This window comes from Mytilus trossulus, chromosome 6 (genome assembly GCF_036588685.1).
Source record: "Mytilus trossulus isolate FHL-02 chromosome 6, PNRI_Mtr1.1.1.hap1, whole genome shotgun sequence".
NCBI lineage: Eukaryota > Metazoa > Mollusca > Bivalvia > Mytilida > Mytilidae > Mytilus > Mytilus trossulus.
Genome location: NC_086378.1, coordinates 37,859,994 through 37,876,330, shown reverse-complemented (window position 1 = coordinate 37,876,330; position 16,337 = coordinate 37,859,994).

Below are 16,337 nucleotides of genomic sequence, written 5' to 3'. Positions count from 1 at the left end.
GGAATTATATGACGGAGTTGTTTATAAAAATTTAGAAAACAGCGGTTTACTACTGTTTATTTATCCATGAAACATGAAAGTAAGACAATTGACATATGTATCTTTCTTTCACTGCACACACGTATTGCAAATGAACATGTCTATGTGGGAAAAAGGAAAAATCAACATAATAAAAGGATAACTGTTTTATACTAAATGAATCGTCCCGCAGATGAACTTTTCACTAGTATTTGAGAACGAACGCTAAGCAACTAACAATCATCTTTTAATCATCATATCCCGTCTTTTACAAAATCAAAAATAAAAATACTATCGGATCTTTTAAAACTCCATTTGTAATGTGAAACATTAAAGTAAGTAACAACAAAACAGCATGGGATTGAAATTAAACTTTGTACAGTTCTTTTTATAGCAGAAATGTCATCATGACACAGTTTCACAGCATTGACTATTATCTTTGCTTTCTATTCATTTAAAAAATAATAGTTATTGATATTTTTCTTTTTTCTGTCTTGCATGTCCCATATTGATCAATGTCAACAAACCTATAATCATTTGGAAGAAGAAGAGGTGCGTAATAATTTTTTTTAGTTAAACTGTTTTCTATTATATTCAGATGTACATCAATATCTTATAGATTCTCTCTGTTCTAAAATTTACAAGGACTGTAGATACGTGTCCATATGATTAGTTTTTAATCATACCGCTTTTTAAAAAAGGCCGTCGTATAAAATTGTGTACTCATCCGTCAAAAGCAAATCAGCAAAAAATCATAAAAAAAACAAACAAACTAGCACTACAGATACAAAGCTATTTTGTGAGATCATACAATGATAGATTTCCTTAATATAAAAGTCAAAATCAAAATGCATCTGTCCGATTGAGCAAACATTCGTAGACTTTTGAACTGCCGACGTTTCACGATTCCAATAAACTTTAGATTAAATAGGTGGTTGTCGTATTAACTTATAATGGTAGTTTTCTTTACAATTATTACAATTTTAATGTCCTAAATTAATTTGCTCTACAGCCAAAAAAAAGTAACAAATTTTATCATTAACGTTACACGGTATATGACATAAAAATCTATGATTCGTAGCGCAAATAATTATCATTAATCATAATTATTGCAGAGAAAACAGTTGCGTAATCAATGTTAGGATGAAATAAAGTATACCAAATAAAGCAGTTCGTGATATCTTTTAGCATTACAATTCCATTTTTTACTTTAAAATTGCCAGAAGGAAATATGATAGTTATGCATGCCATACATTTTAAATGATTTGCATTTCCTATACTATCTTGAAACATTTAATACAATCTATTACGTTTTCGGAAATTGATTTACATAATGTTAACAATAAAACCATTAAACAATAAACATTAAAACTGTAAAATACCCAATTACTTCATTGTCTCGAAAGTTTCTTCATAAAGAACTTTCAAGTTGAAAATATTATTTAGCAAGTGAAATTATCAAGTAAATGTGAATAATAACGAAAGCATGTGCTATGACAAGAATGGTAAAATAACAAATTCAGACGAAAATACAATCCTTTATAGAATTGAAAAAAATAAGGATATGGCCCGATGGATATCTATTAATGACTCAAAATCTGTACATACACAGTTAACAAAAAATCCATTTAATTAGAAAAGGAACAGTCTGTTCCTATATTGGTAGCTTTGAAATGACAAAAGTTGAGCAAGCATTTTTCGCATACATGTTTACCGGAAATCTAAGATTTGACATCATGCAATAATCAATTATGATAACATACCAGACTGTAGTGTTTTATCTGCCATGGACGATGGTTGATCTGCCTAATGCAATTTCTGTCAATAAGCTTCAATATAACCAGTGTAAAGCCAAAAGACAACAAAGGTGACGTCTGCCAGTTTCTTCTTTGTGATCTTTAGGTGTCTTATTAGGTCAATGTGTTCCTTTTTATTTCAGACAAAAATGTCAAAAGGATAGTGAACCGGGTTCAACTTCATTTGTTGATAAAACAATCAAGATCACAACACCTGGACAGCACAGTTAAAATTTGTCAAAATCATGGTTGACCTCTATTTATCATCAAAAACAACAAACAGGTTAATAGGTAGAGCTATCTATAAAACCACGTTTGATCCCACATTCTACAGAAGGAAATGCATGTAAGGGGATGATAATAATACAATGTATGAATATTAATGTACTTGAATTGTCTGCAAATGGGTTTCATTTAACTTGAGGTATGTTGTCTCAGGAACATTTATCTCTCTTTTATTACAGGGCTGTAACTATATTTCGGGAAACGCTTCTCTTCATATCAAATTGTTAATTTGAACAGCGGTATACTACTGTTGCCTTTATTTATCACGGCGAGTGTCTAACAATAAGCAATTTCTGTTCACCCTCTGGCGTAGTCCCAGTTTTACACGATCTATGTTTCTAATTTATTTTTATTTTTTATTTTTATTTTTATTTGTCTATTGTTTATGATTTGTGCTTTATCTGTTCCCGGGTTTGTCTTTTGTTCATTGGTTGCCCCTATGTATTCTCTTAGTAGTGTTGCATTCCGTTTGTAATTCAGTAACTTTGTTTTAAGCTTGAGTTTTATATTATTTGGAAATTTTTTATCTAATTTTGCAAACTTCTTTTAATTGTCTCCCAGTTAGGAACTTCACCAAGCTGCAATTGAAATGTGTTATAAAACCTTACCCTGACATAGTTCCATGAATATAAATGATAATCAGCCCCCTCTTAACTTGATTCCATTTTAAAAAAATAAAGAAATAACAGGTATGAAAGATTTTCTGCAAGCCAAAAAATCATTAAAAATAAGCCAGCAGCAAAATACTTAAGTATGTGAATAACATTTTTGCTTTATCTTACAAATTGGTCTTGTGATGTTGTAACTTAAAACTAAAAGTCTTACCCTGGATCTATATATTTAGCTTTGAAACCAAAATATTGTCGAAAAAAATAATTAAAACAGAACTTGTGTTTCAGAATATGGAAGGGTCTTGGAAACGCGCATATTGCATGATTTTCGTATCATTTTTCTACATCTTTTTGGGACATTCAGCGCCCTAACCCCCACCATTCGCTCCGCTCGTCAAATGTGTGTGACATTACTGTTCAAAGAGGCTAGTTACTACCCAGCTTTACCTTGCACGTATGCAATATATGCAGTTTGGAGTTAAGAAAATTCAATTCCAGCATGTCCAGATGAGGAGGATTAATTCTGATTTAATGGTACATCATTAATGACTTGACTATACATGTATTATTCTTTTAAGAATGAAAAAAAAACAATTTAAAAATTGTAGGTTTTCAAATATTATAAATATGATAGTAAAAATAAATAATCAGTCACTTGTTTTAATGAAAATGAAAAATATGCTTCAACAGTGCAGAAAATAAATAAACTGTCCTTTTAGTCCTAAAAAAATTAAATGACTGATCAAAAACAAATCCTTCTGCATCCCCCTTAGAATATCAAATGGTCGTCCCCCAAAGTCAGGAATATGACAGAAGTTTTCTATTTAGTAGATGTGTTTAAGTTTCCTATTTTGCAATACTTTATGGAGACTTTTCGTTTTGAATTTTCCTTAAAGTCATATGAAACGAGTGACCGAAGAAAAATAATGTTTATTCAATTCTTGAACCAATGCATGAATATACTTAGTCTTCTATGCATATACTTATAGTCTTCTGTGCACGATTTTATCATTATTTACGCAACCATATTGTATAATCGTCATTTTTTCTCTCTCTCTGTACCTGTTATGAAGTGAAAATATGGCAGCTACTTAAATGCCGTGTTTAGAAGCCGAAGTTTACCGATTGACACCTTATAGTAAACAATCAACAATTAAACGTGGATTTTGAGCACGTGTTTAACATGTACAATCAGATAATAGTTTATTTTAAGGACAGATCCATGCGTATTGCGATCACCGGATTTCTACAAGAGGGTCACGCTGAGGGCACTTTGCATACGAAAAAGGTATCGACGAATTGCTTTCTGGAAGGAAGGAAGCAATTCAAATAAAGTTACCTTCTTTTGAATATGAACAAATTAAAGAATTTTTTTCAGAAAAAAAGTATATGTACAAAAGTTTTTAATGAAAACTATCCATTTAGTTATAAAAAAAATATATGCATTATTTTTTTAAATTTGGGGTTTCATATGAATTTAAAGTTCGGTATTTTGTTTATATTAAAAACAACTGGAAAAACTGATTGCAGTTTTGTTAAAATATTCACAAGTTATAACATGTAAACGACACGATGGCAAATCAACACTTAATAAACAAAGGACCATGCATGAGTCATGATCGACAGAAGAAAAAAAGCGTCAAAATCAAACTTAACCCCCAGATTGTCATCAGAAACAATATATAAAAATTGAAAATGCTTGGTTCAACGGATCTCAAGACATTGTACGGAAGCGGATGTAATTGCAACCAACCGTATCAATTCGATGAGTCCTCAATGCTTTTCAACTTCTAAGTTTATTTTGTCACTTCAATTTTCTTTATTCAAGCGTCACTTGCGAGACTTTTGTATGCTAAAAGCCGGTCAGGCGTACACAATTTCTATACTGGTATCTATGATGAGTTCATTTGTAATATCCAAGTTAATAACAGGACTGTTCCATAAAGAATACTTAAACAATTGTAAAATGTCTTATTTTATTGAAACCCAGGTCGTCTATTAACCTCGAGAAATTCCAGTTATGACCACATTTTTCTACTCCTCAGTCACTCAATTTATATTCTATCTCAGATAAGAATACTGTTAAATATTTAAATGGATCTCTAGTTTTATAACGTCAGTAACTTCATGTGCTTTTCAGTATTTTGTTACTGATAATAAAAAATTAAAATTAAGTAATGCTATCTAAACACATCTATGATGTATTGCATTGTTTACTGCAATCATCTCTTCACGTACATTGCTGTTTTTTCCAATTTAAATGTGTTAATCATGAATTTTTCAATTTTCGTTAAAATAAATGATGACTGAATTATCAAGACAGGAGGTCTAGCTAGCAATTACATAAACGGTTACGTAATAAAAACAAAAACGTTATTAGAGACCTAAAGGAATTGATAGAATTTGCAAATTATTTCTATTCTACGTCATTGTTCCAACAATTGCAGCTGCAATTAGAAATGTAAGCTCTTCCATCCCGAAAGAACAATCAGTTTGCGTTCATAGACCGTTATAACTTAACATATCGTATTTTGATCTTTTATTAATGTTTAAGGTGGTACCCAACACCTTCACTAAAAATAATTTGGCTTGTTTAATTTTCATTGAATTTTGACAAAGTATTTACTTTGACCCTTTGACAAAAATATAAAAAAATTCTAAAATTTTGAACCAACCATTTTATCAGAAAAATTACACTGGTTATATAGCAGTTTGACACACACTTATTTTGATCACTGAGAAGCTAAATATTCCCTTAAAACACAACGTGATTAAAACGTTTAGCTGATTTTACAGAGTTATCTCCCTGTAGTGTTAGGTACCACCTTAACCCAATTGTTTCTTATTTGGATACATGTAGGTTTTCCTATGTTTCACATATAATATTTTACCTTGATGTGGTATATGAAGATGCTGTTATTTATGCAAAAAAATTAACTGCTTTTGTGAGATTTTTTTTTCAAATCCAGGGAAAGTATCTAGACTAAACCCTTTCAATAAATGTAGAAAAGTATGAAAGAAATGATTTTAGATTTTGGTATTGAATGTATTTTGCACATGGACATAATTTTGGGATTTATTTTCAGAAACTAGTTAATAAGTAAAAGGGTTATGGATATGTAACCTGGTAATTGTTTAATAAGACATTGACCAATTGTGCCTCGCTTAATAACATTTTATTGATAAAAATGATGACCGCGCTAAATGAAAACAAAACCTGAAGTAACCTGTATCAGAAGCCTTCATATCTAAATATTTTAAGGCTTGGATCTATGATAACGTAGTGATGTTGTAAACCAGTAAAGAATAGCAAAAGGATAATACGTAAACTTTTCCTGAGGGAGTTGGAATTCTTGGTAATTTGTTAATTCATCAACGGGAACTCTTTATAAATATAAGTAACAAATCAAGTCATTACTATTAATAAGGTTATATAGTTTGAGTAAAAAATATATTAATTAGAATATTGCTGCTTGCTTGACGTCTTTAAGCAGTATCTTTCATTCATGTTAACATCAAAAACAAATAAAGCAACTAATACAATAGGATTCAGGTACACGAAGACCGAACGGGATGAAACATGGGGAGTTTGGACTGTCACTGGAAAATTAAGGCTTGGTAGGGCCATCAATTTTGTCTTTCAACAAGGAGATATACGAATCCTTCAGCAATTGTTACAAGGATTGCTTAACGTGCAAGATGGTGGGTACTCACTCTCCATAGGGCATCGAATTAATAGTTTTCTCTCTGACTGGACTGTTCTGCATAATTTACCATTCTACATATATAAGGCAGAAGTTATAGTAATTAATTCATTTTCAATTTCTTTTTAAACTTAATTTTACCATAAAAATAAATAGCATTTTATGTACAGATTGTTTTAATCTCTGTGTTTTTACACTGATATTTGTTTAAACTTAGACAAAACTTGTTTATAGAAATTTGTCCGAATTATTATACCCTCAGTATGGTTTTTTTTCTATATAAAAAGTAATGAAATAGTTGTGCTATTTCATTCCACAGAACCAATTGCTAGTCAATAGTTACAAAGACTATTGCCCCGGTGAATAGTTTCATAATCATCTTTCCCGTATGTTTTAATGCTTATTTTTCATTGGACGATAATGATGTCATTGATTACCCTGCTTGGTTACGTATTAGTACCTTATTCAAAAAATGGGTTCGCTCTCCGTCTATTAAAAGTGAATTTGCGTTCGGTGTACTTTATCTAGAATTTATTATTAGCACGCAAAGTTTAACACAAGTATGTCTAGTCTTGATTAAAATTAATGAAATATTTATAAATACAAAACGAATTATAAAAAAGTATAGTTCATCATGTGCATATAAAGTTATCTGACATTTTTCTTTTCTTTCAGATGATATATATAATTCACTTTTAGAACATTAGTTATTTGGTATATATATAACACTTAATGATTGTGTTGTTCAGTATAATTAAACACCTAATGACTGGTTATGCGGGTAATAGCAAGTTTGTTGTCCCTTCGCATACCAACTATTGCTGTCGGCTTTGGGAAGAGATACTGTATTTCCAGTTGCAATTTTATTTTTGCATACAAGGCATGGCATAAACCTTATTCCAGTCAAATTACAAATTTAATTTCAGATGTTTTCTTTGACGCTCTTACGACAGGAGAGGTATATTCTGAGCCATTGCCCTAAAAACTAGGTAAGGAATTTGATATAAAATAGAACTAAATGGTTGACCGTCTTTCTTTTTTGACATCCAGTATTTTCATCTTTCAGTTTTTCAGATAAACAATTCAATCATTGTATCTATGATGAGTTTATTCACAACCACGGAGTCGATGCCGTTTTTGGAGCGAGTTTTTCTTGCCGAGGGCATTACCAACTCATAGGTTAGGACTTCTGAGTTGACATAAATTATCATTGATATGGTCTAAACTATAGATTTACTATGAATTTTCGATAAGGTTTTTCTACCCCCAGGGATAGATGAACTTAGTTATATTTGGCAAACATTTTATGGAGTTTGGTTCTAAATGCTCTTCACTTTTTCTTTAAAAAAAATAATATGCGAGCGTCACTGATGATATTTTGGTAGACGAGAGGCCTGTCTGCCTTACAGAAGTTAAATCCCGGTATCTATAATGAGATTTTCTTCAATCATTTTCACTTTCTTTTCAGACAGATGATAATTGTTTTCTTGTGTCTTCCGAAAATATGCGAATTTCCATATATTTTTGTTTTTAAGTTGTGAAATTGGTTTTGGTTCTTATTCATCCTTGGCTTTTAGAGATTCTACTTGAACGTTGCTGGTGGTTGGAAATATAGAAAAGCGCTACGAACGCATGAACTATCGAAAGTATTGCTTTCTCTTTTTTAAATAAAATACCATGCTTATATAAATTTATTAATGAATTTTGCTTAACAAATTCTAGTTTCCAATGTCGGTGACATAAGAAAATATCACCCAAACAATTCCGCAAAAGCAGATGCACAACCTCGACACATGTGGAATCTTCTGTATTTATAAAAACTCTGTTGTACCAGTTTGCTATTTGTAATCCAAATAAATAAAGTATATGAGAACAAAGATGTCAAGCAAGGTAATGTGATCGATATATGGAGAAGCATTGTACTTTTACATTATTTCTTTTCCATCACGGTATGTATATCAAACACATAAATCTAACATGAATAATATATAAAATTGTCGGGTCATTAAAACCCAACGTACATTAGATGAGTTTTGAGAAATTATTTTATAACCGAAGGTCCCTTTATTAGCTTTTTTCTTTATGAGGTTTTTGTTATGTTAGAATTGTTTTTGTTTTGCTTGGTTTCTTCATTTAATAGATACCTAGCTTAATTATGGTTTTTTTATGAGAGAGTTTTAAAATATATCATATTCACTTCTGCAACAAACTGTCGTGTACATTTTAAATAATTAAATTGGTCGTCTGGAGCATGTAGCCTAGTTAAATAGTATGTTTATCATAAACACTTAAGGGAATTTATGACTTCTATAATAACAAATGTTTTATGATATTTGTAATACAAAAGTATGACAGGGTTGACCGTGTTCACGAAATGTTTCTTGGATATTGATATTATATAAACAGTTACGCTTAAATTGTGAGATGCCATAAACTTCGAAAACCCGTACATTCCAAAAATAAATAATTTGAAATCATGCAAACCAAAAGATAGTAATGAGAATATCCCGCATTAAGATTTAAAGGGGTATAGTTGGGTTAAACAGAAGTCTGAGTCGTTCATAATTAATGATTACTAGCTTGTCAAAAGTGAGGTTGTAGGTTTGATCTCCACATATTGCGATGTGATCTCTCAGTGTGATCTCGACTTTTTAATTCGGATTGCTAGTTTTTCTTGGAGAAGATCAATGTTTTCTATACGGATACTCCCGATTCCTCCACCAAATAGAAACTGACTGCCTTGATAAAGCTAAAGGTACTGGAATAGCTGTTTAACAGCCACACACAAAAAATGTAGATATTTGAAAAGTAAAATCACAAAAATACTGACCTCAGAGGAAAATCAATTTGGAAAGTCCATAATCACATGACATATGTGAAATACTGGACGCAGAGCAAACATCAATCTTGGTAATTTTGATAAAAACTAATTGGACGATTTTCTGATAAACCGAAACTATAATAACCAGCCTAAAAATGTTATACATGTTATTTTTGTATTGTAAAATGTCGTTCTTTTATATACAAAATATTATGATTATAGTTTAACATCTAAATAAGCAATTGTTCTTTCTTCTTTCGACCCCAAACATTGACCATTCAATGGACATTTGTGCAGATTCCTTGTCATATTGCTAGGGTATGAAATCATGAACATATTCAAGACTGCAGTGCTGTACATAATAACTTATCCAAGTACTTTGAATTAAACGGTATTCGTGAGGTAACATTTTTTTTTATTATAATTTTTTGTATGTAAAATTGAACAATGTGTGAGTTTAAATATCCAACGAAGAACGAATAAACTTTAAGTTGGAATACAGATTTTGGCGTAACTACAAAATAAAATATCAACACAAAAATACTTTCTCAACCCACTTTATTTGATGCATTTTCTGACGCAATGCTGAAAACCCAATAAATGCTGTGTTTACAAGGAACCGTTCTTACTATGTTTCAGCTTTGAGATCAGACAGTACAACGGCAAGAAAAGTAAAAAAAAGTCGGATTACTATCCTCAATGATCACGAATGTCCTACCATTGTCTGAACGCAGTCAAGTATGTTCGTTACAGAGTCATACGGATCGGGAAAGGTACGGAGAGGTACGCAAAACAAGCCTACCAATTAGATACGTCCAGTGACATTTGAGAAGAAACTCATTATGTTTTGTCTAATTAGATTGCAACCGTGACTTTGTCGTGGACGATTCTTTTTTATCGGATCAAAAATATATAAAAATGATGTCCTTTCTTGTCTGGACGATATATGATCTGGAGTATGTTTCACAGACGTCTCTGGATGACGTCGTCCTGATCTTGCCGAATCCGAATTCGAATGGGGACATGTCCTTACCAATATATGATTATTTTTCGTTTCAGGGGGCATTATGTAATTGGTAAACTATCAGTATACGACTAACAAGAGCTAACAAGCATGACGTGAACTTTTCCGACTTTATTTTAATAAAACCAACAATTTGTTTTTCTTTCTTTAAAAAAAATCAACGTCCTTTGCGAATATTACTTAGATAAACTCTAGTTTTAATTTCCTGTTGTGTTGTGGGTTTCGCGCATAAAGCTTTATAAACTTTTAGCGTATAATACAATTTTTGGTTATGAATATTGTTTTCTTCATCAGTGTCTACATAGATTTTCGTCGTGTCTAAAACCTCAGTAGATCCTGTAGATTATTTCATAAAACATAAACACGTGTAAAGTACTATTCTGTGTAAGGTTTTACATCGCAATATAACTATTTTTCTTGGGTAAATACTTATTGCAAGGAGCAAATTTCACTAACAGTATATCATCAAATAGATTTTGGTAGAAAAACTAAATTTGAAAGCAGGAGTATATGATTCCGGTATATTTTGAATATTGCATACTGATTTTACACTCAAAACATATTGAAAAGGAATAATCATAATCTTTCAATCAATTTAATTGAAGTCTGGAGCTGGCATGTCAGTTAACTGTTAGTAGTCTGTTGTTATTTATGTATAATTGTCATTTTGTTTATTTTCTTTGGTTACATCTTCTGAAATCCGACTCGGACTTCTCTTGAATTGAATTTTAAATGTACGTATTGTTATGCGTTTACTTTTCTACATTGGCTAGTGGTATAGGGGGAGGGTTGAGATCTCATAAACATGTTGACCCCATCGCATTTTTGCGCCTGTCTCAAGTCAGGAGCCTCTGGTCTTTGTTAGTCTTGTATTATTTTAATTTTAGTTTCTTGTGTACAATTTGGAAATTAGTATGACGTTCATTTTCACTGAACTAGTATATATTTGTTTAGGGGTCAGCTGAAGGACGCCTCCGGGTGCGGGAATTTCTCGTTACATTGAAGACCTATTTGTGACCCTCTGCTATTGTTTTTTTCTATGGTCGGGTTGCTGTCTCTTTGATACTTTCCCCATTTCCATTCTCAATTTTATATTGAAAGGAATAACTATTGTCTTTGAGAAAGTGTTGGCTTAACCTAATCTATATTTTCTCCATGCATGTAGAAGCGTGGCCATAATTATTATGATTTTCATTGGGTTTTTTTAGTGCCTCACTTATATGATTTCTTAAACAAATCCCAATGAACGATTCATAAAAGTGTTTCAGAGTGATTTTTTTGTAACGTCCTCCTTAGTATTTTGAATAATATACACTTTTTCAAGCAGTAAATTCATATAATTGATATTCATGTCAACACCGACCAGTGATTATGTTCAAATGACATATTTTTTTCTTATACCAGGTTTTGTATGTATTGGAAATGAAGAAAACTGTGATTCAAATTCCAATATAGTTTTGTATGTAAATTAAAAACGATGAAATATTTGATAATAAACGATTGTCGTTTCTTTTCTTATTTGACGAATTGGTCATTTCGTGAGATGTCTATCTTAAATATCATAAGGTCTAAAATAAATATTAGATATATAATGTATTTAGAAAAGACTTATTGGTTCTCAATGCTCTTCAACTTGTACTTTAATTGACTTTTTTTTTTTTCTTTTTTTTTTCAACTTTTTTGGATTCGAGCGTCACTGATGAGTCTTTGTATACGAAACACGCGTCTGGCGTATATACTAAATTTAGTCCTGGTATATATGATGAGTTAATTCATAATGTCCTTTTCCAGTTGTAAATCATGTTTCACAAATGATATCGGATATGTTCCTTACGTCGTAACTACAATCCCCTTCCCTTTCATGAATGTGACCTACCGAATTAGACTATTTACCGGATTTGATATCACATAAGCAACACCACGACGGGTGCCACATGTGGAGCAGGATCTGCTTACCCTTCCGGAGCACCTGAGATCACCCCTAGTTTTTGGTGGGATTCGTGTTGTTTATTCTTTGGTTTTCTATATTTTGTATGTATACTATTGCTTGTCTGTTTGTCTTTTTCATTTTTAGCCATGTCGTTGTCAGTTTGTTTTAGATTTATGAGTTTGAATGCCCTTTGGTATCTTTCGTCCCTCTTTTAGTATACCTAATGTTAGAATGACACTTCTCAATGCAAGAACGACTTTCGCAGTCTTTGTTGCTCAGTTAAGCATATCATTACAAGAAACTGTGACATTTTTGTTGCACTCTACTGGATGATTTTTAACGATATAATACAGCAAACCCAATACATATGAAAAAAATCATAACAAAATCGCAAATATTTCAAACTCACTGATGTATTCATCTTTCTCATTACAATGCAACACCAGAATTGTCAAGCAAGGTAATAAATACAGATTATGTTCATTATCGAATGAAGCCCTGTACCTTACTAATATCTTTTAATTATATCAAATCAACTCATGAATTATAGATACAAATGTTACTAAGGATCACGAATACCTCAGTAAATTTGATTACCTAAAACACTTTGCAACCGAGCAAAACAAAATAATAATTACAAAAAATACACACTTTATTATATAACAGCAAATGGTATATAATAGTCATAAGCAGTCAAGGTGTGCTTGGTTATAAATATGTTAGTCTAGCAATTCCCTATTGCCAGGACAAATAGAAATTGGATTTTGATGTACTATAAAATTCTATTATTGTAATAACAAAATGAAATAAATGAAAAAATATATGAAAAGATATATATAAAAACTCGCTATTGGCATATGTCATGTTACATCATATCAGCTTTGTTTGATTTTAAAAGTACATTTCTTAAATGCATGTTGTATCATTGTCATTTTAAGCGAGAGGTTTGTAATGTACCAAGTCAGGAATTTGGCAGTTGTTACCAATAGTTCGTTTCTTTGTATGTTGGTGTTTGGTTTCTGTTGCATTTCAGTGATTTGTTGTTCCTTTTTTTTCCTCTTATAGTAGATGTGTTTTCCTCTGTTTTAGTTTGTAACTTGGATTAGTTTTATGACTTTTAAAATGGATAAACTACAGTTGCCTTTATTTATTCACATCATTCGCATTCTCAATACACACACACACACATCATTATATTCTTTTCTGTATTTGGTAAAATAACGGTAACTAAAATGCAAAACTTATTCAACATATTAAACATATACAATTTTGATTATTTTGTAGTAGCTGAAGCTGTGTTTGTTTTTCTTTTGGCAATATTTCTTTATACAAAGTCCCAAACAAATTCCAATAGCAAAGCAGATTCATAATGCAGGTACCAGTTTAGTTCTCGGTTTGGTGAAATTGAAGTTTCAAAAAATTATCTAATAATTTGGAGAAAGTTTCTTTGTATCTATTATTTTAGTTTGTTTTGTAAATGTAATGCATTCGTATCTTTGTAAGGTTAATAAGACTAATTTGGGTCGACAGCTAATTACGTTTATTGATAATGCGACCATATTTTATGTGATGATCATTGATAGTGTGTATTTACACCCAGAAGAAATTTGCAGTTTTACTACAGCCACTAGGTTGATCCCCCAAATGCTGGACGTTTCGTGTCTGAAAGTATCACTAACCAAGTCGTCAAATGTTTTGGTTTCAGTTGTCACATTAAATATCATTAAAGTGGTCATTTTCGGTGAGTATATAATTCATTGTTAGAATTATTACCGTTTTTCTATGAGCATCACTGAAGAGACTATTGTTGGTCGTAATGGGCATATAGTGTAGTTAATGTATAACCAATGTCGTTATTCTGCAAGCTTTAAAAGTCCGCCCATCATCAATGTACCATTCCCTAATTATTTTTGTGTCTCTTTTTGGAATCTTTAACCTGTCTTTTACCATTAGGTGCATGTATTTGTTCAAACATTTTTTTTTTCTATTTCCTTAGAAAATATACTTTGAATTTGATTCCGGTTTATGCTGTGTGTTTTTTTAAATCTTAAAAGAGCGCTGTCTCATATTCCTGAGATAATCAAATTATTCTCTAAGAGCGTGTAGCCTATGACGTCTTACTTTTTTGTATGATAAACACTAGCGAAACTTCTTTCAATTAACTATCTAATTTGATCCATAATATATACAATTTGTTTTGTTTCGAATATTTGCTAATGGATTCAACCTTTTTGATGCGACTGTCATACATGTGAGAGGTTTAGCGCTTTACATCAAGGTGCAACTCACCATTTTCTACATTTGAAAATGCCTGTACCGTGTAAGGAATATGACAGTTATTGTCCATTCGTTTGATGTGTTTTATCATCTGATTTGGCATTTGATTAGGGACTTTCCGTTTAGAATTTTCCTTGGATTTCAGTATTTGTTGGTGATTTTACATTTTGTATCGTGTTCAAAACATCAAAAACTTGTTCAAAGGTATATCAGTCTGTTCATTCGTAAATTAAATTGACATAACTTTGAAAGGCTTCATAAGATCATATATTTTTTTAATTTAGGAGCAATTAATTTGTCTTACTCATAGTTCCGCCTTTGTTTGCCCGAGTGAGATGCATATTTTGTATATATATAATTAAAGTCACAATATTTACAAACTGAAAATAAAGTCAAACGCATCAGATTATTATAATTTTTTTTTTTTTAATTAAGTTAATGTTATACGTTATCATAAAAGCCCCCCCCCCCCCCACCTAACCCCCTTCCAATTTAAAAAAAAAAAATTATTACAAAGTTTTGTAAATATATTATACTCTCTTTCTTTTTGTGTTGAAAAAAATATTGTTCTTTACAATTTACCACACTAGTCTTACATTCTAGTGGAGGATTCCTGTTTGTTAAATCGAGAGATCATTATATTTAAATAATATTTTATGTCATTCTCTTTTCCACTTCAACGTACTAATACTATTTTCATCCAAGTCGTTTTTATGTATTTAATAACAATATGATTGTCGATAGCATGTTTTACACTACTCTCCATGCGTGTGTGCATATAATCTTTGTTTATATGAATAAGAGATATCAGATATACGTCCAGCTGATTATTGACACTAATATCCAACCTACATCGAGAGTTGTTTGTTTGCAATATATCCATTAACTGCATTTATCTTTGTTTAATGGAGACATTAAATATGTCAAATGTCTGAATAACACTACATTAAAACTATCCAACTGATACAAATTAATCAAAAGTACTGAAGTGCAAGATATTTTACAAGCAGTTATTAACAAAACAACAAACAGAGATGTGTATCCAACATGTGGTGTCAACAGGAAAACTTAACAAATCAGTAAAAAAAACAATATACGGAACTCTGAGGAAATTCTTAACAGGAAGTCACTAAGCAAATGGCAAAATCAGAAGCTCAAACACATTAAACTCATACACCAAGTGAATCTACTTATTTGTTTACCTTAAATTCGTTGTAAAAAATGAATTCAGCATTATTAACAGATTTATAAAATTATTATAAGTAGTTAAAAAAATGTAAACAATACTTTATAAATGACTTGCGTCCAAAGTGCTTTTTCTGAATTTACCTTCGTCAATGCTGAATATTTGAAACCCGAGGATGTATAAGAGCCAAAACAGTTGAGAAGCTATACGAGTTATTTGAAGTTGTATATAAAAATATGTATACGGTCATCTTTCACTAAGGAAGATGCAACTTTAGTTTCTAAATAATTACTAAGTTCATGACAGACAATTTTAAAAAGGTAATTTATAAATAAAGGCAACAGTAGTATACCGCTGTTCAAAACTCATAAATCCATGGACAAAAACAAAAACGGGGTAACAAACTAAAACCAAGGGAAACACATTAAATATAAGGGGAGAACAACGACACAACACTAAAATGTAACACACACAGAAACGGACCAAACATCAGACAAAATCTGACGAGAAGAACATATATAACATCAAAACCAAATACATGAATTTGGGATAGACAAATATCGTGACACGTCTTATCGCAATGTGAATTTACACCCCCCAAAAAAAGAGAAAACAAGTAAATCATGCGCTGAAAGTAAATGTTCTCTCTTTAAGTTTGGTAATTTTCATAATTCCGACTTTGTAT